The 25,588-nt window shown below is 33.8% G+C and overlaps 1 long non-coding RNA gene across 1 annotated transcript in view; it reads left to right on the top strand.

Moving 5' to 3' along the window:
• Nucleotides 1-17,780, top strand: part of LOC141372503 (uncharacterized) — a 126,350-nt gene extending 108,570 nt beyond the window's left edge. Inside the window, exon 4 of the long non-coding RNA XR_012377767.1 lies at nucleotides 17,682-17,780. This is a non-coding gene — a long non-coding RNA (uncharacterized lncRNA). The remainder of the gene's footprint in view (nucleotides 1-17,681) is intronic.
• The last annotated feature ends 7,808 nt before the right edge of the window (nucleotides 17,781-25,588 follow it).

Here is a 25,588-nt window from a genome sequence, read left to right as displayed (position 1 = left end):
TACAAAAGGCACATCATCTGTAAGGCAGGCATCTCCTATACTTCCTCTTTTCATGCATGTTCTAGAAATCACTTTCTATATCAGATCTGCTAGTATCACCAACTCCCAGATGTTGTTAGCCCCAGGGACTTCAACACTTCTTGTTGATTTGCCTCAACACCATCCACATCTTTGTAAAGTGGTCCTTCCTTAAACTCCTCAGGTATCTCATTTGAGTATACCATCAGTTTTCTGTTAGAACCCTGCCTGATATAATTGACAATAAAAATGAAGAGGAGAGAACCTGGGTGGCTCAGTCGGTTAAGCGTCTGCCTCCGGCTCAGGTCATGATCCCAGGGTCCTGGGATCGAGCCCCATATCGGGGGGGGGGGGGTCCTTGCTCAGTGGGAGGCCTGCTCCTCCCTCTCCCACTCCCCCTGCTTGTGTTCCTGCTCTCGTTATCTCTCTCTCTGTCAAATAAATTAAAAAGAAAAAATCTTAAAAAAAAAAATAGTATCATTAGAAAATGTTAAAATATCATTGCCAGGTGTGATAAAGACAACACCAGCCGTGGCAGAAAAGAACCTGTGTCTGATTACATAGTCCAGCCATGGGTTAGCCAAGCCTGAAGCCTGTTGTACTTCTGGACTTCAGGGTTATGTGATCCCAAACAATCTCTTCATTGCTTATATCAGTTTGATTTTCATGCTCAATAAGTTTTCACCTAAAAATGTGTCATCATACAAATGAAAGTAAGTCCAATATTTATAGTAATGAAATCAATAAGAATGATATTATTCATAAATTCCACTAAAATTTTAAAACGTAATAATTTTTGTAGCCAGTTGTTGTCTTGGAAAACTTTATACATTAGGTAACTCTTTGCATTTGCTCTACCCCTTCAGTATTATCTTAGCTAAGCTTAGATAGTCTTCACCCTCTGGTTCCCTTGCAAATATGAAATTAATTTGCCTATGTCCAGAAAACGCCCTATGAGAATGTTGAATAGAATTGCACTAGATTTAGACTCATTATTTTTAAAACTCATTTTATATTCCTCACTATTAACTTATTAATTGTACATCATTTTACTATTATATAAGTGTTTACCCTAGAAATTTCAACAGGCTTTCCTCATTTATTAAAATATGTTATGAAATGGCACTTCTTCACTTCCTGGGCAATGCATGGGTTAATTAGAACACTTAACATTTATTTTTTCCTTCCCAATATATGTTTTATATATTCATTTTATATATAACTTAGACTCCCAAAATATCACTTTTGCATACAGTCAGTAATCAGATATGCCATGATATTTACCATTGTCCTCATTTTACATTTACTCATCATTTCCTCCTGCATCATAAACTTTCTAAATGCAATAATTTCTTCTGTCTGGAGAAGAGCCTTTAATTCTGTCGAATAAATTCTTACTGTTTTACTTTGTCTGGAAATGTCTTCATTATTGACATACAATTTTACTTGATGTTGGTTCTAGATTAGCAGTTATTTCCTTAAAGCACTTCCAATATAATATCCCATTTTATGCTGGCTCCCATTTTTACACTGAGAAATTAGCTTTAATTCTTATTTTTATTCTTTTAAATATAAAGTGTCTATTTTTCTTCTGGCTGCTTTTAAGATTTCCTTTCTTTTCTTGGGTTTTAGAAGGTTACTATGTTATGACTTGTTATTATATGCATGTGTGTTTTTACGTGTGTATAATTTAATGCTGCTAAATTATATAGTGCTTCTTGAAATAATAACTTAATGCCTTTCATTAATTTAAAATTTCTTATTTGTTATTTCTTCCAGTTTACTTGTGCCTACGTTCTTCCTATCCTCATCTTTGGGGAATCTAAATGCATGAATATTATACTTTTAAAATATTTTTATTTCTTAGTTTTTCATATTCCCCATCACTTTGTCTTCCTAACACCAGTGTAGATATCTTTTTATATGTAATTTTGCTAATTGTCTCTCTTGAGTTTAATCTGCTATTAAATCCAGAAGTTATTAGTTTCAGATTTTTTTTAATTTTATAATTTGTATTGGATTCATTTTAACAGTTTCCAGTTATTTACCCAAAAATTTTTATCTAGTCAATTACTGAAATATTTAACTGTATTTATTTAGAAGTCATAATCTGATAATTCCATTAGCTTTATCTCTGTACCTTTTTATTGTCTATTGTTTGGAAAAGTATCATTTTCCCTTATTCTTTGTTATTTTTTTAAGATTTTATTTATTTATTTGTCAGAGAGAGAGAGAGAGGGCACAAGCAGGGGGAGCAGCAGGCAGAGAGAAAAGCAGCCTCCCTGCTGACCAAGGACCCTGCTGTGGGACTTAATCCCAGGACCCTGGGATCATGACCTGAGCCGAAGGCAGATGCTTAACCCACTGAGCCACCCAGGCGTCCCATGCCTTGTTATTTTTTACTGTGCTCCAGATTGTTTTCTGTATCACATAAGTTTTCTGAAGATTTGAAACATATCATTTTTACCTATTTATTGAGCTTTTCCGGTTATTCTTAAGATGGCTATTCTACAGATGTATCTATAAGGCAGGCCATCTCAGATATATACAGATTTTATATTTAGAGAGCTATGTGATTGTCACTGCTTTGAGATACTATAGCTTTCTTAATTTTTAAGAGAGTGTAATGAGAAAAAAAAAGTAGAATGTCATGATATAGTTTTTTGTGAGTATTAATTAGTGATTTGCAGTAAAATAGAAGGTGGTAGAAGAGAACTTTTAAAAATATTCAAATAAGCAAATTTAAATAGACTTCTTCATTACTGAGTTTCTCTTAGGTATTAATATAGGGATATGTACTATAAGTTGGCAAGAAAAGCATAAATTATCAAATATTTTTATTGTATTTACCAACATAAAAAGTTTATATTAATTGAATACCTTACAAGATAAAATTCCATGCTATAAGCTTTGGGTGTTAAACTAGATGAACTGGAGAGAAGATCCATCTTTTCCATTATGTGAATTGCAATAATTAAATTTAAGATTAAATAAGGGATCTTGTTAGAAACTGTCTTTAAGTGCATGAATAGTTTTTCAAAGGAAGATACTAGCCATCTGTTCTCTTGCTCCACTGAGGATAAAACAAAAGCATGTGAAACTTATGTTTGAGAAAGGGAGATTCAGGTTAGATGTAAGCAACAACTTATTGACATTAAGGTTGTTTAAACACAAAAGTACATTACCAAGGGAATTTATATAATGTCCTTCCCTGAACATCAGTAAGAATAAGCCAGACAACCATCTGTTTTAGTGGCTCAGTTTGTAGCCCTGCCTGAAAGTGCAGCACCAGATTATAAATCCTCTGGAGATACCTTGCATTTTATAAAGATGTATACAACATGGAAATGGCAGAAAGAAAAAATATAATGTAAAAGGATGTTCTGATTAAAGGATATACTCTAAGAAGAATTCTGGCATTAAAAAAATAAAGAAGAACATTTTAATAAATTTTTAAATAAAAAGTTTTATATTAACAAATTTAATGTCAAAATATTAAATTTTTATCTTATATTCTAAATAAACTTTATTAAGGAATAGTTGGCATGTAATAAAATGCCTGTTTTAAGTCTACCACTCAAAGATTTTCAACAAATATATACCCATTTAACTATCAACCAAAACAAAATAGGAAATATTTTTATCATCTCAGGAAGTTCTCATGCAGCCGTATCATCAATCACCAAACTACAGGCAACCACCAATTTGAATTAAATCACTATTATCTTTATTTTGCCCGTTCTAAAAATGCCATACATATATACATAATATATTCATATTTTATATCATGTATAATATTCTGAATTTATATATTCATATATATTATGTGTGTCATTCCATGTGCTCAAGTTAATTATTTGAAATTTATCCATTTATTTGTATCATCAGTTTTTTCCTTCTTGATTGTTACTTCTGTTTTTTAGTCATATACAACAACATGGATGACTATTCCATTGTTTGACTAAAGCACACTTTGAATATCCATTAACCTATCGATAGGCATTTGGGTTGTTTCTGGTCTTTGTCTACTATGAATAGATCAACTTTAAATATCTTTATTGTACAAATATGTTGGGGGTATATATGTTTTCTTTATTTGAGGAGATATCTAGAAGTAGAATTGCTAAATTATAGAATAATTATATTTAACTTTATAGGTAAATGTTAGGCAGTTTACCAAAGTGATTTTCCATCTTACACTTTCAGCTAGTGTAGAAGAACTCTAGTTGTTCTGCATCCTTGTCAACATTTGCTATTTTCAGTTTTTGATTTTAGCTGCTCCATAAGAGACTGGCATTTTCCCATAACTGCTGATTTTGAACATTTTTTTATTTCCTTATTGGTCATTTGCAAGTATGCTTTTCTGAAGTGACTGCTCAATTAGTTTTCACATCATTTGTATTTTCATTATTCCCTTATAGGAGCTTTATACATATATATGTTGGCGCTTAAGTCTTGTAAGATACAAGTAACAAGTGTACTCCTTCCCACTCTGTGCCTTGCCTTTTCATTTTCTTATCAGTGCCTTTTGTTGAGAAGTTTTAAATTTCATTTAGTACAATTCGTCATTTTTTCTCTTGTTAATAATGACTTTTATGTCCTAAGCTCATCATTAGTTACCATACAACAACATGGATGACCATTAGGAACGTTATAATAAAATCCATAAGTATATGTGACTGGTCTGTTTTATCTTTTAGTTCTGATTCCTGCTTGCTGTCTATATTTTGAAGGTCTGTTATTAAGTGAGTATGTTCTTCTGATTGTCCTGTCTTTCTGAGAAGTTTCACTTTTCATTATGAAATGTTTTTCTACGTCTTTGGGATGCTCTTTACATTGAGGTTTATTTATTTATTTTTTTAATTTTAATAGAGTCGCACCAGCTTTCTTGTGCTTACTAATAACAGAATAATTTTTCCTTTTCTTTTACTTTACTTTCAAGTATGAATCTTATACACAGCGTATAGCTGGCTGTTGCATTTGCATCAGACTGACCTCTCCTGTCTTTTTTTTTTTTTTTTTTAAGTAGGCTCCACGCACGGAGCTCAATGCAGGGCTTGAACTCATGACCCTGAGATCAAGACCTGAGCTGAAATCAAGAGTTGGGTGCTTAACCAACTGAGTCACTCAGGTGCCCTGTCTTCAGCCTTTTAACCGATATGCCTAATCTCCTTTATTTAATATAGTTATTGAAAAAGTTGGATTTATGTCTACCATATTGCTATTTTTCTTTTTCCTTGTACTTTTGTTCTTTTTTTTTCTTTCCTCCCTTCTTTTGAGTGAACTGACTATTACCCCCTAGATTTTCTGTTATTTTTTCATGTATTTCACATTTTATATATAATTAACTCCAGTTGTATTTCAGAGAACGTTAGGAAGGCAAAAAACATAGACATGAAATTTAGGTAAAGGAATGAGGAAAATAGGGCTTTAGTTAGGTAAATGTGACAATGTGACTAGAAGCTGGGTTATGTTTAATGATTTCTGTATTCACAGCATCCAGAGACTTTGGCTTCTGTATGTACTTGTTGCCTCCTTCTTCTTTTTTTTTTTTTCCTTTCTCCTACTCTGTCTCCTCCTGTCTATTGTACTTCAACAACAACTCCTACTTTAATAGAGTGGTGGTAAGGTTTGGTAGAGGGTAAGCATTCTATAAATAGAATTAAGTATCAGTCTTGTAGTGGGTCTGAGCCTCTGGGCTATAACAATCAAAGGCAATTCTTAGCATTATTATTTCCAACCTTAGGTAAGACAGGAAGGTAAGAGGAAACAGGAGCCAATGGTTCTTCCCCCAGGGAAAGAGCTAGTAGTTTCCCTGGGAAAGTAGGCCTTTGTCATGTAGAATAATCTGATTATCTAAGTGTATGTCAAAACAGTTGCCACATCCCACCCCACACTCACCCCACGACCAGAAACGTGAGGGATTTTTTTTTTCTGATCTTTATTGTGAGTAGCTGGTGGGGTCCCTGGAGGTAAAACTCACAAAAACTTGGAGTTCCTCCTAACACAGGACTGATAGGAGTTTAACCTCTCCAGGTAATCCACACTCAGCCTCCAGCAATTCATCCAGTAGGAATACTTGTGTTTTTACTAGTTTATAACAAACTGATCTTGATTATGATTCTCCAGATTGCCTTGTGATAGTTTGCCCTGTGACCTCAACTGTCTGAAGGATCTAAAAAGAGTCATTCAATTACAGTTTTTTCTGCCTCCTTTCTTATGATAAGGACAGAAGTGACAACTTTCTGGGCTCTTGTTGGAACAGAACAGTGAGGTGAGAGATATTTTTGCAGTATTGTTGCTATTCACCTCTAGTCTGAACCATACCATCTGATTACTGGAAAAAATTCCTCTAAAGAGATTACTTCACAAAGAGATTATTTTTGCTTATGAGATTCCTCCAAACTTAAATCTGAAACACCAGCCCAGCTTTGTCAAACGTTTGCCGGGATTTTTCCTCACCTGAATAAAAACTGTCCTCTGGCGGGCTTCTTCTTAGGCCTAGTATGTGTGCTACCTCAGCGATTGGCCCTAGGGATAAAAGTGACCTCTGTCACGAAAAAGTGCTTATATGACTCTAAAATTTAGTTCTTTCAGATATCATTATGTCAAACACTTTTCTTCGAAGAAATTTTTTTTTTGTTTGTTTATCCTGTAATCATCTATTACTTTAGTAGGAGTGACAATCTTTCATTATCCTTCTACATTCTAACCAGAAGGGGAACTCAGTTTTATTTTTTGGCTAATACCACTTTGCCGGATTTTATTGATGTTTCATTCTTTTTATGGTTATCTTATATTCTATTAGCTGATTTTATGTATTTTCTTATTAAACTAGTTGTGACCAACTTCCTACATTGGAGACAATGTAAACTAATGCAAGTGGCAAAAAATGAACTATGGTTAAAAAACAATAAACAAACAAACCCTAGGTCCAGTCCGTTAGCAATGCTTTTTGTGCTAAGGAAGTTTGGTTAAATTATTCCATATTATTTAGACTTTGGCCTAAAATTCTTTTCTATTTGAGTGATTTTCTTTTCTCATTTACATGAATTAGAAAGCAAAACCATGAGCTCATGGATTATGTTACAATAAACATTTAAAGCTCTGAACATATTTCCTATAGATACATTCTCATTTATATACACACAGTGCACATACCTTTTAGAAATCCATACCCCCTAATACTGTTCCCATAGATTAGTATATATCCATAATGGAGGTAATCAATTTATCCAACTGACCTTGATCTTTCCAACTAGGCCTCTTGCTTTGGTCACCAAGAGGTAGCAATGTTGGTACAGTTAGGTAACTGCTGATAGTTCTCCAATGTGAAGCCTTCAGCTTCTCTTATTTCCATTGCTTCTTCTTTTTCTTTCTGAAGTACAGTTTAGAAATTATTACTTAATAGTTTCAAGAAGTGATATCATGTACACTATCCAGTGACGATATTTGAGATATTATACAACTTTTCAAGTATTCACTAAATATATATTTGGGGTCCTCTATTTACAAGTTATGAAGAATGAAAGCAGTTTCTACTCTGATGAAGATTAGATTCTTCTGAGGAAAGAGAAGGAAATATTAAAATAAGTTGTGATAAGACCTATGACATAAAAATGCAGAGTATTAAATACAAAGTTTACCTAATTTATGTTAGAGACATTAGAACTTCCTAGCGCTGCTGGGTGCCTTAAAGCAATAGAAACATATAGTGTCACATTTCTGGAGGCTAAAGGTTTGAAATCAATGTGTCAGCAATATTATGCTCCCCTCTGAGGCTTATAGAAGAATACTTCTTTGCCTCTTCCTAGCTTCTGGTCCATTTGCTGACAATCTTTGCCATTCTTTGGCTTGTAAATACTTCATTCCAATTTTTCATGTTTACATGCCATCCTCCCCATGTGTCTGTGTGTTCATATGATACCAGTCATATTACAGTAGGGGTCCACCCTATTTCAGTATTAACTCATCTTAACTAGTGATACCGGTGATTTTCCTATTTCCAAATAAGGTCACATTCAGTGGTACCAGGGATTAGGAATTCAGCATATCGTTTTGTGGAAAACAATTCAACCAAAAAAGATTATTTCAAATATTCCAGGTGCTATAAGCAATTTAAAAAATGAGCCACCACAAGCCACTATATGAGTGATATATTTGAATTCTTCTGAATCCTTCCTTAGAACAATGGCTATAAAAATTAATATTTAATGAACATATGCTAATTTTTGGTACCAGCCCTACTTACTTCACTAGGCTACTAAAAAAAAAAAAGAAAGAAAGAAAAGAAAAGGATATAGGTATGAAAAGGACTTAACAAACAAAAAAGTTCAGAAAAATGAAATGAAAATTCTTATTATTACAGCTATAAAGAATAAATGAATACATGTTAATAATAGAGATCTAAAAAGTGACTTTGACATCTGTTCTAATTCCACCTGTCCCAAAACGCTTCAACAAAGTTACAGTACAGAATTGAAATTTTTATTTCTTCCCCTCTATAAAAAACAGATGCTTTCTAATACAATAATTAGATATGTTGAATTTTCCATTGGATTTTTGCCAGAAATTTTATATTACTGTGCCACAAATTACAAAAAAAAGAATAAACTCTCCCACAAGTAATATGTACCTAAAATTGCTTTTTACTATACTAAACATCTGTATAAAAATTGAAATGTATGACCACCTGTTTTCTATCGTATAAACACTTGATGGACATTATCTAGGCAAAAAATCCAGATCCTTTACTAAACTTCTTGGATATTTTTATAAAGGTAATATTTTCTTGTTTAAAAGGAAAATAAAAGCAATACCTTATGAGAAAAGTGAGTAATGAAAATAGTCTCCCTCTATAAATATAAATTGTTACTGTCCCTAAAAGTTAATGAAAAAATTAATTCTACTTGAAAATATCTGTTCCTACAGTGTAATCATGTAAAAGAAATATTTAAATATCTAAGAATATTTAAATTACGAAATTCTATATATAACTCAACCAACACAACATTACATTTCTTTGGTTCAGTTAATATTTTTTCTTTTTCTGAACACTAAAAAAGATCATAATGAATAATATTTAGATACTTATTTGATATTTCATAAAAATAAATTGTAAACTTCTGGAGTAAAAATCGGGTATCATAAATTTCATAGCATATTTTTATTTTAAAGTATTCAGGGTAAGAAGAATTTAATAGTGCATACCATTTTTACCTACAAGTGCACTTTTGTAGTATATCAAGCTTTTAATTGTTAAAGGAGGCTAAATAAGGAATAAGCTAACAGTTTTAAATGGGTATAAAATGCTATGTAGATATCAGCTTTAAAAATGAATCTTTGATGTGTGTCTTCTTTTCATTTTTGCAATTAATTTTAGCTTTTGAAGTTATTTGGCATTTAATTTAAGTCCCCAGAGTATAAAATTATGCATTAACTTGAAGACAGACCCATATTTAGCACAAACAAGGTCAGAGGATCAACAGGATTAGAGACAAATGTTAATTTCAAATGTATAAACTCAAGTTTATCGGGGCTTTTAAACCAACTAGCACATTTGTTCCTTATCCAAACCTTTAATTTAATCACCAGAGACTTTAAGATGCTTTTCAATTCTCTCATATGGGACAGCCTAGCATTTATTGTCACACAATTTGAGCAAAAATCCACAGATGAACCTGAAATAGAAATTCAGAGACACTAAGGAGTTTTGATGAAAATTTTACCTCTTTAAAGTGAATACCATTAAGAGCTGAGAAGCTAGAACGAAAGCTTTGAATCTACGCTTTCTGAAATCAGAGCAGAGAGGAGGGTTCCAGTATCAAAGATCCTTTATGTGGATACTGGGACAATATGACATTCTGGACACATATTCAAAGTGAGCACCACCTTGCACAGATATGGGACAGAATGAGGCAGAACCAGAATCTCTAGTCCTTGGTTAGTTTCCTATGGTGATCTTTCCTGCAACAATTGCACATAAACTCTTACAGGCTGTGAATTAGCAAAAAGACATCTCTTCATTATCAATCCATCTGAGTAGATTCATTATTGAATTTGATTATCATACTTTTTATTTAATTATCAGATAATTAATTAAATTTTCAGTTGAAAACACTAGAACCAATTTCACTTCCATTGTATTGATTAAGTCAAAGTCTTCAGACATTTTATACAGATATATCAAAATATTGGCGAGTAAATGCTAGGCAAAAACTACTCCACATGCATTATCTTATTTAGTCATCTAAACATCTATCTATATAAAATATGTATTATTTTTCCTGTTGTGAGGAAGCATATTTGTTCAAGGGGAGACAACTTTGAAGGGCTGATAATCAATGTTCTTTTTTATTTATTTTTGACAATTGATATTCTTGAATGTAGATGCACTAAATTTCTGGAAGTGTAACCATTAATGTTCCCATGTATACTTACTGATTTCCTCACCTTCCAACCTCCCTGGCTTCTCATTTACTTTCTGATGGATTTTAGAATTGTTAAAAATGATTTAATAAATACCTTGAATCAAGTAGTGTTCTCAAGTGGGCCAATGTTTTTATCAAAAAATCCATTTCCAAATTCTCTTTAAGGGACAAAGATTATTACCACTGACAAAAAAAAATAATAACGTTTTGCATGAAGTATGATATCTAATGGATTTCAACAGGGTTGGTATCTTGATCGATACAGAGATACTTCAGAATGGCATTACAAAAGAAAGCTCCAGAAGCATGCTTCACTTAGCAGCTACATTTTTCAATTTCCTTTTCAAGTATTTACATTTATGAGTCTTGTAGAAAACAATAACCCTGCTCACATTTGCACTGAACTCTTTTATTCATTAGTCACAATCGGTGAACAATGTTTTATGGTTTCATCAGCCACTTGCATTTCCTGAATAAATGCAAAACAGTACAAATGAGCAAACAGATAAAGAAAATGTAAATGGCACCAGAGCAAGTCATATATTAAAAAATAATCATAGATAAATAGCACAAGGAATGCTCAAGGCTGCCTAATACGTTTAGCTGAATGTCTGTTAGTAAATAGTCAATGTAAAATCATGTTTCTATACTTAATAAGAAAAACACATTCAGGAAAGTAAGATTATCCTTTGACTTTTTTGCTTTTAACTTTGTATGAAAGTCATGTTTGGAGGGACTTTCTTTGGTTTTGATACTAAAAATGTGTATCTTTTTAATCTTACAACTTGATTATTTTAGAATTTTCTGTACATGGTGTTTATGAAATGTTCCCCTGAGTTAATTAAAAATTGCTGTGCTCTTTGATAAGAATGTCTTCTTCCTGAAACAATATTCTTTCTGCTTAAGGAATATTGTTATTGTTAAATTCATTCTAAAATACAAGTACTAACTAATATTTTTCCTTTTTTTCCCTCAGGAAATAAACATGTATCACATTTAAGTGTAGGCCACTGGAACCAATTATATGTTTCCTTCGCAAAATTGTAACTCCTAAAATTGAATTTTTAAAACAAAAGCATTAATTGAAAACATATTACTGATGTAAGTAGTAACACCTAAACCATGAATGACAAATATGAGAATTCAATAGAAGTAATATTTAGGAATGTACCACACTAAATACAAAATGAAACTACATAAATCACAAATCCCTACGTATGTTCATTCTTCACACAGAGCAGGAGAAATCCGCTATTAAAATAACATGATGTTTTTAGGCACTATCACTACAGTATACAATGGTTCTAAAATGAGCCAGTCTTATGTCAGTTTTTATATTTGTAAAGGCTTCTCTTTTTCCTTAGTGCAATTTGGTTTTGTTGATGTCTATTAGCCAAAGACCACCAGGAACACAGCCATGGTAAAAACCCAGTAAGGTTCATTGAATTGGCTCCTTATTGAGTTTGAATACGTATCAGAGGAAGAGTAGAGCATCTTGGTAGGAAGTAGTTTGGGAGTGATTATGATAGAATCTGAGCTTATGGTGAGTGTACAAGGAAGACTTTAAGGAAGTGGGGTCTAGGGCTGAACTGAATGCTGCCAGAAAACAGGAATAATTTGGCAGTTGAGAATCACGTTGTTTTGGGATGGAGGAGGGTCAAAGTGGGGACAGTTGAAGAGAGTCCTTGTCTCTGGTTTGTTTCCCCACAATCATAGAGTGGCCTGCTTGGTCATTCTTTACGTTCTCTGAAGACGGTTTATGTTCAGGTAGTAAAAGCAAGGCTTTTGTTGCCAGCTGCTAATGTCATGTCTTCACTTTCTTAAGGGAGAATTATTGTATATAAGAGAAATATTCCAAGCTCGGTTTTTTTGAGATTTCTTATAAACATATTCTAAATTATTTTAAATAGCAATAGAAAATAATGAAAGTTTTGGGAAAAAATGGAAATTTTGGAAAAAATGGATTTTTTGCTTATGAAAGTACAAACAGTCCTCATTTTACGTGGTATAAAAGACTGTAAAAATATCCATGCAAGATGAAGCTGTACAAAGTGATCTTAATAGTAAACAGGGAAATTAAAATTGTCCTGTGATCTTTAAAAAAAATTGTCAAAATATTAAAAACTCTTTTACTGTTGCTCATGAATGTATAATGAAATGAAAAAATAGTGAAATTTATATTTATTTACACTGTGAATTAAAACATCAGAAACATTGAGAATTCAAGTGTTTTATTTCTCTGTGAAAAGTTATCAAAAGTATTTTGAACAGTGCCTTTGTCTTTTTCTTCTCATTATATAACTTACGGGGGAGAGTCTTTTCTATGCCTTGACAAATTGTCATACTCCTCAGATTGTCTTAGTTTCTGGCATTTTATCCCTTGTGTTTTCAATGTTGTAAAATATCTCCAAGAGGGTTTTTTTGCCAGTGTCACTTCCTCTGTGACGTATTCATACTTTTCATCACAACCACTTTCCTCATTTACATCAATAAGGTTGCCTTCATAAGGTCCTGAGGCTGCATATGGAGAATCTCTCCACCTGCCCCAGCATCATACTGTTGCAACCTGCGATTTCTTCCATAACTCTATTTTACATTCAATTTGGATTTCACTTTTGGTATTATCAGTTTGTTTCTTTGATGTATTTTATCTTTAGTGACTAATTTCATCATTTGATTTTTCATATCTATAAATTGACACGTGGATTAATTATGGGGACACAAAGAGACAACATAACTACATACTTATCTGTGTATGAACTAACAGCTGTACAGTGACCAATCACTAACTGACTTTGAAAGAAAGGTGTGATTGGTCTCTCGTCATGATGAAAATCTGTTAGTTACCTAGTAACTTGCAAATATAAGTGCTGGTAGCAAAGTTGTATTTTATGCAATTACTCTTAGTTAATATAGCATGGTAACTAAAATTTGAACCATGTAGTTGGGGGGTTGGTTTTCTTTAACTAAATTGTGGCAACTGAAATGCATGTATGGCAGAACCAGATAAAATGAGGACTGTATGTATTTATATATTTCTAATGATCTAGCATTTGGTGCTTTTGCACTTATTTTATAAAAAGTCATCTGTGCTCATTGATTTTGTATATTATCAAGACTATGGTTATTTTATTGAGATGGGAAGAAAGCAGATGAAGAGTTTAATATCAATGCATTATATATGAAAAATGTATTTGCTATAGATTATAGAAAACCAAATAAGTATTAAAAGCTATATTAACCCTCATAATAAGAATTTAGAGTGGTTCTAGGGTTGATTAGTGGGATGGCTTGATATCATTTTAAATGACTCCAAGTCCCATCTATTTTTTCCACCCTATCATTATGGCTGTCAGCTTTGTCCTTAAGGTTAGTACCCTTTATATCCATTTCCAAGAACTGCTGTAACAATTTATCACAAACTGGGTAGCTCAAAACAACAGCAAATTTTTCTCTCACATTTCCAGAGGCTAAAAGTACAACATCAAGGTGTCAGCAGGGCTATGCTCCCACTGAGACTCTGGGTAGAAACCTTCTTTGTCTCTTCCCAGCTTCTGGTAACAGCTGTCCATCCTTGTCATTCCTTGGCTTGCAGCTACATCAGTCCAATCTCTGCCTCTGTCATCACACAGTGTTCTCCCTAAGTGTCACTACCTTTCCTCCTCTTATAAGGACACTAGTCATTTTGGATTAGGGCTCACCCAGTTCAACATAATCTTATCTATATTTGCAAAAACCCTATGTCCAAATAAGGCCACATTTACTGGGGATTAGGTCTCTACCATAGTTTTTGGAGGACACAATTCAACCCATCACACCCCTCATGATCACAGAGTATCTGCAAATAATTTTGTTTATCCCATTCAGCCACAACAGATCCCAGAAGAGATCAACATTTCCTGTGTGTCTCAAACCAAAGGAATGCTTCCCGTAAATCCCCCAGAGGAATTTTTCTTTACATCATTAGCTAAAATGCTCTATATGACTTTGTTTATATTTATCACTGCTAAAGAAAATGGATCCTGATGGCTAGGTTTGTGTCCAACCCCCTTTAAATCTCAACTCCTAGCCGTACCTGCTAAAGAGCACAGATACCAAGCACAGCCGAAACTCCACTGACAAGGAGCAAAAAGATGATGATGGAGATGTGTTAGTTACTTAGCCAAAACTGCCTACTAAGTGCAGTCTCTAGTTTCCAACTGAGTTGCTTAGGTTTCATTTTTTTCTAGCTGTTGCATACCTCATCTTCAACCATCTTTTCAACATTCTAAGTTTCTTTTTATTTAGAGATTTCATTTTTTTCAAGCCACAGATTTCCTTTTTATGTGTACTGCAATAAGAACTAACTAAATAGCTTGAAAGAGTTAATGTTGTTTGGAAATTGTTCCAAAGACTTTTTTCGTATATTTATATCCTCTGTGTATGAACATAATTTAGCTTCAAACTTTCAATATAAAAAGCTAAAAATAAAGTATAAAACTACGAAGTCTAATAATACTTTGGAATGTATTCTTAGTTTGATTTACTATTAAACCCATTTTTCTACTGTTATTAATATTATCTATAATATCTACTACATACATTTGATATAACAGGATACTTTATATTCATGAATTTCAAATTAAGACTTATTGCAAACCCATAGAATCATAAAAGAAAGAGCCTTAGGCACAAGTCTTTCTCTCTGGTCCACAAATACCAACTAACTCCTGTAATGGTCTCTCCACAAAATGTATGGAAATGTAGAGGTATACCTTGCTTTACTGTACTTCATGTAAGTGTGCATCACAGATATTGTATTTTTTACAAATTCAGGGTTTGTAGCAATCTTGTGCCACGCAAGTTTATCAGCACTATTTTTCCAACATTTGCTCACTTTGTGTCTCTGAGTCACATTTTGGTAATTCTTACAATATTTCTAATATTTTCATTGTTATTATATTTGTTATGGTGATCTGTGATCAGTGATCTTTGATGTTACTATTATCATTGTTTGGGGATGCCACAAACTGTGACCATATAAGACATACATCAACTTTATCAATAAATGTGTGTTTTGACTGCTCCACCAAATGGTGATTTCCCCAAACTCTTTCCCTTTCCTCAGGCCTCCTTATCCCTTAAGACACAACAGTATTGAAATTAGATCAGTTAAAAACCTTATAATGGCTTCTAAGTGTTCAAGTGAAAGGAAGAGTCACATGTGTCTCACTTTAAATCAAAAGCTTGGGGCGCCTGCGTGGCTCAGTCATTAAGCATCTGCCTTCGGCTCAGGTCATGATCCCAGGGTCCTGGGATCGAGCCCCATGTCGGGCTCCCTGCTCAGTGGGGAGTCTGCTTCTCCCTCTCCCACTCCCCCTGCTTGTGTTCCCTCTCTCACTGTGTATCTCTCTGTCAAATAAATAAATAAAATCTTAAAAAAAAAAGAGCTAGAATGATTAATCTTAGTGAGGAAGGTATGTGGAAAGGCAATACAGGGAGAAAGTTGTACTCTTTCTCTTAGTACTCTTATACTAAACAGACAAGTTGTGAAAGCTAAGGATAAGTTTCTAAAAAGAAAAATTAAAAGTACTATTTCAGTGAACACATGAATGATAAGAAAGTAAAGCAGAGGGGCGCCTGGGTGGCTCAGTCATTAAGCATCTGCTTCGACTCAGATCATGATCCCAGGGTCCTGGGATGGAGCACAGCATCGGGTTCCCTGCTTTGCATGAGGCTTGCTTCTCCCTCTCCCACTCCCTCTGCTTGTGTTCCCTCTCTCACTGTGTCTCTCTCTCTCTGTCAAATAAATAAATAAAAAATCTTAAAAAAGAAAAAAAGAAAGTAAACAGACTCATCGCTGATGTGGAGAAAGTTTTCCTGGTCTGGAGAGAAGATCAAACCAGCCATAACATTCCCTTAAGCCAAAGCCTAATCCAGAGGAAGGCCTTAACTCTTTTCAATTCTATGAAGGCTGAGCAAGGCAAGGAAGCTGCAGAAGAAAAGTCTGAAGCCAAAAAATGTTGGTTCATGAGGTTTAAGGAATAAAGCCATCTCCATAACATCAAAGTGCAAAGTGAAGCAGCACGTGCTGATGTAGAAGCTACAGCAAATTATCCAGAAGATCTAACTAACTAATGAAGGTGGCTACATTAACCAACATATTTTCAATGCAGATAAAACAGCCTTCTGTTGGAATAAGATTCCATCCAGGACTTTCCTAGCTAGAGAGGAGAAGTCAGTATCTTATTTCAAAACTTCAAAGGAGGGAGCTGACTCTCTCGTTAGGGCTAATGCACCTGGTGACTTTAAGTTGAAGCCAATGCTCATTGACCACTCTGAAAATCCTAGGGCCCTTAAGAATTATGTTACATCTACTCTGCTTGTGATCTATAAATGGAACAGCAAAGTTTGGATGACAACATATCTGTTTATTGTGGTTTACTGAATATTTTAAGCCCACTGTTGACACCCAGTGCTCAGAAAAAAAGATTCCTTTCAAAATATGATTGATCATTGACAATGCACCTAGTGTCCTAAGAGTTCTGATAGACACAAACACCAAGATGAAGGTTGTTTTCATGCCTGCTAATACAATATCCACTCTGCAGTCCGTGAATTAGAGAATAATTTTGACTTTCAAATCTTATTATTTAAGAAACATATTCCATAAGACTATAGCTGCCATAAGTAGCAGTTCTTGTGATGAATCTGGAAAAAGTAAATTAAAAACTTTCTGGAAAGGATTTACCATTCTAGAAACCATTTAAAACATTCATGATTCATGGGAAGAGATCATCATATCAACATTAACATGTATTTAGAAGAAGTTGATTTTAACCCTCATGGATGTTTTTTAGGGTTTTGGGACTTCACTAGAGAAAGTAACTGCCGTTGTGGTATGAATAGCAAGAGAGCTAGAGTTAGAAATGAACCCTGAGTATGGGACTGGATTGTGGCAATATCATGATAGAATTTTAACAGATGGAGAGTTGCTTCTTATGGATGAGCAAAGAAAGTGGTTTCTTGAGATGGAATCTACTCCTGGTGAAGATGCTGTGCAGGTTGTTGAAACAAGACCAAAAAGTTTAGACTATTACATAAACTTGGGAAAGCAGTGGCAGGATTTGGCAGGGTTGACTCCAACTTTGAAACAAGTTTGACTGTGGGTAAAATACTATCAAACAAAATCATATCATTCATGAAAGGGAGAGTCAACTAATGTGGCAAATTTCATTGTTCTTTCATTTAAAGATATTACCACAGCCACCTCAACTTTCAGCAACTACCACCCTGATCAGCCAGCAGCCATCAACATCAAAGCAAGACCCTCCACCAGCAAAATGACTATGACTCACTGAAAGCTTGGATAATGGTTAGTACTATTTTTTAAGATTTTATTTATTTATTTATTATTTTTTTATTATGTTATGTTAATCACCATACATTACATCATTAGTTTTTATTTCCTTTTTTAAAAATTTTTATTGTTATGTTAATCACCATATATTACATCATTAGTTTTTGATGTAGTGTTCCATGATTCATTGTTTGCGTATAACACCCAGTGCTCCATGCAGTACGTGCCCTCTTTAATACCCATCACCAGGCAGAGAGAGACAAAGCGAGAGAGGGAACACAAACAGGGGGAGTGGGAGAGGGAGAACAGGCTCCCTGTTGAGCAAGGAGCCTGATGCAAGGCTCGATCCCAGGACCCTGGGATCATGACCTGAGCCAAAGGCAGACGCTTAAGGACTGAATCACCCAGGGACCACAACGGTTAGGATTTTTTAACAATAAGGTATTTTTTTTTTAAAGATTTTGTTTATTTATTTGAGAGAGAAAGAATGAGAGATAGAGAGCACGAGAGGGAAGAGGGTCAGAGGGAGAAGCCGACTCCCTGCTGAGCAGGGAGCCCGATGCGGGACTCGATCCCAGGACTCCAGGATCATGACCTGAGCCGAAGGCAGTTGCTTAACCAACTGAGCCACCCAGGTGCCCCAACAATAAGGTATTTTTTAATTAAGGTGTGTACATTACAGTAGCAATAATAGCTATTGCATGCCTAATAGACTACAGTATAATGCAAACATAAATAAATAATAGCAATAGCCTCTGGAAAAAACATACCCAAAACTGTAACTGTCATGTGGAACTACTCTTGTTCAGATATTTAGGTATAACCATACACAAAAGTTACTTCCACTTGATTTTTTTTTTTAAGATTTTATTTATTCATTTGAGACAGAGAGAGAGTACATGAGCAGGGGGAGAGGCAGAGGGAGAGGGGGAAGCAGGCTTCCCGCTGAGTCAGGAGCCTGATGTGGGACTCGATCCCAGGACCCCGGGACCACGACCTGAGCAGAAGGCAGACGCTCAACCGTTTGAGCCACCCAGGTGCTCCCTTGATTTTTTTTTAACCTGCAGAATATTTTAGTTGAAGTTGAATTAAATCACATTGAAGAATACATTATTTTAAAAAAGAATACATTATATGCAAACTAGTCAACTTTACAAATATGCACCCAGAAAACTAATAATGATATTTAGTTTAATTCTGATGTTAATGCCCAAATTTTCATCACCAGTGACCTAGACAAACAAGCGTAATTTCACGAACTGCTTCTCTTCTGGTTCTTCATTCCCTCAATCCTCAATTATCTTCTGATTTTCCTTCTTAAAAAATCAAAACAAACAAACAAAAAACCCTTTTTGTTTTGCAAAATCATTTATACCTAACTTTTGTAAAACTGGAAAATTCACAAAAGCAAAAATAAAAAGTAATAAGAAATACATTTACATATCCTACTGCACAGAGATAAGCATTATCAACAGATATTGAATATCTTTTAACTTTTAAAAAGTCTTGTTTGCAAGTCACATCTGTAACCTTCATTAGTCCCCAAATGTCATTCATTGCATTTGAGAGATATTTTTTTTCTCTGCATTTCTTTAGCTATAGCTACTGCTGTTTTTAATAGATAATAAGCAAATCTGGACAATCAATTCTAGAACATAAGGCAATCAGCTGTTCTTCAGGTACACTCTTAAAAATGTCCACTGCAGTTGTTTTTTGCCTCAATATTCTCAATTGTGTGCTAAATCCTTTATGCTTTTTCCCTTCTCCTTATGCTGGTTCCCTTCTCTGTTTAAGTGGCCCTGTTTAATGAGTTCATAGTCAGTTTCACCTTTTTGTAGGAAAAGAATAAATTGAGGCTGTGTATAGCCTAAAAAACCTCCTAGCCACACAGAAGTCATTGATTTTGTGTTAACGTCATACGTCACATAACACATTGTCAAGCATCCCTGCTGGCTATAGCAGGCTATGACTCTGCCATTCAACAATCTCATATCTGCTGTATGAAAAACTTGTAAATTCTTTGCAGTGTATTTGCCTATCTACATTTTTGCCATTGCTATCTCCAAGAGTATAATGTTGTATCAATGCAGAATATGGTCTGGAACCTCTGTACAGGCCTGTCATTTGAGTGTGAGGTGGAAAAAAAGTATTTTTTTTCCTTCTTTCATATTTGTAATACTGTGTTATCCAATTACTTAGGTTATGTTTAACTAATTTAATTGAGATCTTGGAGGGTATATGAGTAAGCTAGACATTGGTGGTACTTAGACACCACACAATATGGATGGAAAATCACCAGTTTTTAAAAATGAGTTGTGGAAGAGGAGTACATTTCTCTTACTTTTAGTGTGACATAAATTGCAAGGTTGCACTCAACAACAGTTGAGTGATAGTACCTTTTCTCAATGATATAAATTCTACTATATCCTTATTAATATTAAGTTTGGAACATAACTGAGGTCTTGATTTTGGAAAAAAAACAATGCAGTGAGCCGTAAGATTCTGGAGAGTATGTGGTCATTAGAGAGTTCAGACAGCATATTAGATGAATTAAGAAGAGTCATGCATGCTCTGTGGGACTCTGTTGCCTAGTTTGTGTATATTGATCCCAGTGTGCTTGAAGGAAATAAAGGAATCTGCATACTTTAAGTCATAATGGAGAATTTAAATCCAAGATATCTAATTGAATAAAGTTTCACCCAATCCAAAATCGAATGGAACCCATACATGAAATAGAGGGAAAAAAATCTAAGTAGCCACTGAAAACATAGAGATGAAACCAGCTGATCGGAATGATGAAAAAAAAAAACTTTCTGGAAGTTATGAAGCAGAGAATGAAGATAAAACCCAAGGAAAGGGGAGAAATTGGAGAACATTGAATACAAAATTCAATACAGAGGAAGAGAAAAAACTCAAATATCAAAATCAATGGTGAATAGGAGAAAACTAGCCATGGGAGACCAACCAGGTAATTAATTAAGGAAGGCAGGGATAATGTCTGGTGAATCTACATATTAGAAAATGTGCAGTGATATCTTCATTTCTGAAAATTGTTTTTTAATTTGAAATCTTTTACCCATCTTTATGATTTATGTTAGAGGAATAAAATATAGCACTTTCAGATATAATAGTTTTTCAGTAAAGAACTCTGACAGCATTATACAGAAAGATTCTCTTTTTTGTTATTATACATAAATATTCTTAAGCAAAATGAAAAACAAATAATTCTAAATACAGGAAAAATACATAAGAAACACTGTTGAGTAATGAAACATACAAAATTTAGAGCTAAGTAAATTAATGCTGAAAAAATCTTAATCTAAATTTAATATTTTTATACTGGAATTAATATTTTAGATGATTGAAAAAGATATAGGAACAAATTTTGAGAGGTTTGAAGGAAAAATATGGAAAGAAAATTCTATTTTGAGTAAAAGATGTGAGATGAGAGCTAAAGGCACTTAACATTACAGGAAACCACTAGATAAAGATGTCTTGCTAAGCAATAGGGTTACAAAAATATATATATATATATATATATATATATACACAAATATATACATGCATATATATCTGTGTTACAGCTAGAAATATCTAAAAATATCAGACAGCATGCATTATATGTATGAAATTTATTGCTCCCTCTTTAATCTCTTCATACACATATATTATGAAGCAGAGATAATGAGAATAAAACTTAAGGGAACTGGGAAAATTCAAGTTGTGGAAGAGGAGTGTATTTCTCTTTGTGTGTGACATAGAATTCAATAAAGATAAAGGACATAATTCAAAGATCAAAACTAGTGGTGACTAGGAGTTCTATCATCTATCTATCATCTATCTATCTATCTATCATCTATCATCTATCTATCATCAATCTATCTATCATCCATTATCTATCATCTACACATATCCAGAATTGTATACACTAAACTTTAACCAAAGCTACTTATGCAGGAAAGAGAAATGTGAGATTTGTGGAGTAAGGGATGAAGCAAGGTTTTCATTTCCTTATATATACAACCAATTGAGTTTTGTTCTTAACCATTGGCATTAATCCACATATTTACACATATGTGTAATAAAATAAAAATTAATATATAATATGTATAAATGCGACCTATACATTAGCCATTTGCTCTGCATTATCAATAATTTTTATGTATCTTCTCTACTTTGCATAATTTCAAGGATCAATATTTTTTTAAGTTTAGATTGTCTTTTTTTTAAGATATTTTTATTTATTTATTTGTGAGAGAGAACGAGCTAGAGAGAGCATGAGAGGGGAGAGGGTCCAAGGGAGAAGCAGACTCACTGCTGAGCAGGGAGCCCAACATGGGACTCGATCCAGGGACTCCAGGATCATGACCTGAGCCGAAGGCAGTCGCTGAACCAACTGAGCCACCCAGGCGCCCTAAGTTTAGGTTGTCTTGAAACTCTAGCAATACATCCTAGTGATAAGGACAGTGAATTTTGAGTTAGAAAAACTTGAATTTAAATTACAATTAGGGCGCCTGGGTGGCTCAGATGGTTAAGCCTCTGCCTTCGGCTCAGGTCATGATCCCAGGGTCCTGGGATCGAGTCCCATGTTGGGCTCCCTGCTCCTTGGGAGCCTGCTTCTCCCTCTGCCTCTCTCTCTCTCTCTGTCTTTCATGAATAAATAAATAAAATATTTGAAAAAAATAAATTACAATTAACTTCTAAATTTTATTTCATCATAGAATTTTTATGAAGGTAAACTAAAAACTTGTATGTAGGGCTCTTGGTTTACCCACATTAAATGCTCAAATCATGGTGGAGCTGGTTAGACTAATGATGAAGATAGTGGGGCTGATGATGACCTATACCTTGTAAATATATCATGATCCAAATATTCAGAATCAAACTCATGATCTTCTCCCCAGAGCCCATTCTTCATGATAACTTTAATATCTCATTCATTTATTCATTTAATATTCATGTAACACTCATTTAGTATTCATTTACTATTTATTAACTGTGGAGTTGTGTTTTGGATACACGAAGCAGACATGGATTTTACCATAAAGTGTGTTACAGTCCAGTGAGGGAGATAAGTATTGTTAAAGTAAGAATAAACATAAATAAGTAGGGTAAAAATTTAGAGCAAACAAAATGAGATATCTGGATATGAGTAATTTACTGTGGGTGAACAGGAAAGCTATCTCTGAGAAAGCAACATCTAAGCTAATATATAAAAGATGATAAAACATTGGGTTTGGAGCTTTTCAGACAGAGAGGCCAGCATGTTAGAAGTCCTGGAGAGGGAAAGCTATGGTCCAATCAAGTTCAGGCTAATATTCCTGGACCTTGTGTGAATGAGATGGGGTTAAAGAAGCGGAGTCCATGGAATGTAAGGTTTCATTCCAAGTGCAAAGAGAAATGACTGTATGATTTCAAGCTGGCCATTATCACAATACTACTCAAGTCGGAAAACAAAAAAACAAAAAACACCACAAAACAACAACAAAAAACTCACACTATTATGGGAAGAATTAGTTAATGTTGTCATCCATTCTAAGGACCAAAAACGCTATTTAAATCTGTGACTTCCTTCCCACAGCACTACCACCATGCTTCTTACTCTCTCAGTTAAGGTCTGCTGAAATATGTGTTTTTTTTTTGTTTTTTTTTTGTTTTTTTACTATAGTTGACATACAATGTTACATTACTTTCAGGTGTACAACTTAATGATTTGAAAATTTTATACATTATGCTATGTTCACTACAAATGGAGCTGTCCTGTTAATCACTGTTACACTATCATTGACTGTATTCCTTATTCTGTGATTTTTATTCCCGTGACTTATTCATTCCATAACTGGAAGCCTGTATCTCCCACCCCCCTCTATCCATTTTGCCCAATTCTCTACCCCCTTCCACTCTGGCAACCATTGGTTTGTTCTCTGTATTTATAGGCCTGATTCTGCTTTTTGTTAGCTTATTCATTTATTATTATTATTTTTTAGATTCCACTTATGATGAACACTTAGGTTGCTTCTATATTTGGTTATTGTAAATGATGCTTCAATAAACATAAAGGTGCATATATCTTTTTAAATTAGTGTTTTCATTTTCTTTGGGAAAATGACCAGGAGCAGAATTATTGGAGCACATGGTTTTCTATTTTTAAATTTTCAGGAATCTCCATACTATTTTACACAGTGGCTGTACTAACGTACACTATCTCCAATAGTGCACAAGGGTTTCTTTCTCTCCATATACTTGTCAACACTTATTTTTTTCATTTTGGTTGTAGCCATTCTAACTGGTGTAAGGTGATATCACTTGTGTCTTTTTTTTTGCATTTCCCTGATGATTAGAGATATTGAGCATCTTTTCATGTGTCTATTGTTCATCTGTATGTTTTCTTTGGAAAAAAATGCCTATTCAGGTCATTTGCACATTTTTTAATATTTTGGGGCTTTTTTTTGGTATTGAGTTTATATGTTATTTATATATTTTGGACATTAATCCCTTATCAAGAATTTCATTTGTAAATATCTTCTCCCATTCAGTAGGATGTCTTTTTGTTTTTTTATGGTTTCTTTTGCTGTGAAAAATCTTTTTTTATTTTGATGTAAAAATAAATCACAAGAAAAAACCTGGAAAAAACACAAACACATGGAGACTAAACAACATGTTACTGAACAATCAATGGGTTAATGAATCAAAACAAAACAAAACAAAATACATGGAGACAAAAAAATGAGAATACAATGGTTCAAAATCTTTGGGACACAGTGAAAACAGTTCTAAGAAGGAAGTATACAGGCCTACTTCAATAAGTAAAAAAAAAAAATAAAAGTAAAATAAATAATCTAACTTTAAACCTAAAGGAACTAGAAAAAAAAAACAAACGAGCCCAAAGTGAGTAGAAGAAAAGAAGTAATAAAGACTAGAGCAGAAATAAATGACATGTAGACAAACAAAAGAGAGAAAGTCAATGAAACCAAGAGTTGCTTTTTTAAAAGATAAACAAAATTAACAGACCGTTATCCAGACTCATAAGAAAAAAAGAGAAAAATACCCAAAACCCATATAAATAAAATTAACAACAAGAAAAATAACAATTGACCCCACAGAAATACAAAGAATTATAGAAGAAGACTATGAAAAATTACATGCAAACAAATTGGACAATCTAGAAAAGAGAGATAAATCCCTATAAACATACAATCTTCCAAAACTGAGCCAGGAAGGAATAAAAAATCTGTACAGACGGTTATAAGTAATAAAATTGAATCAGTAATCAAAAAAATGCCAAAAAAAATACAAGTCTGGGAGCAGGTGGAGTCACAGGGAAATTCTACTGGACATTTAAAGAAGAATCAGTATCTATTTGCCTCAAACTATTTCAAAAAAATAGAAGAGGAAGGAAAGCTTCCAAATACATTCTAAAAATCCAGCACTACGCTGATACCAAAACCAGACAAAGATAGCACCAAATACAAAGAAACAAAAATCTACAGGCCCATGTTCCTGATGAATATAGATGCAAAAATCCTCAACAAAATATTACAAACTGCAGATAGCAATACATTAAAAAGATCACTCACCATGATCAGTTTGGATTTATTCCAGGTATGCAAGAAAGTTTCAACTTTTGCAAAGCAATCAACATCATAACCACGTCAACAAAATGAAGGATAAAATTTGTATGATCATCTCCATAAATGTAGAGAAAGCATCTGACAAGATTCAATTTCCATTCATGATAAAAACTCACAACAAAGTGAGCTTAGAAGGGCCATATATAATAAAGGCCATATATGAAAAACCT

Source organism: Callorhinus ursinus, unplaced genomic scaffold, assembly GCF_003265705.2.
Source record: "Callorhinus ursinus isolate GAN/ISIS: 27379988/994484 unplaced genomic scaffold, GSC_fseal_2.0 scaffold4, whole genome shotgun sequence".
NCBI lineage: Eukaryota > Metazoa > Chordata > Mammalia > Carnivora > Otariidae > Callorhinus > Callorhinus ursinus.
The sequence above is the reverse complement of the archived record's forward strand: the minus strand, read 5'-3'. Positions and strand labels throughout refer to the sequence as shown.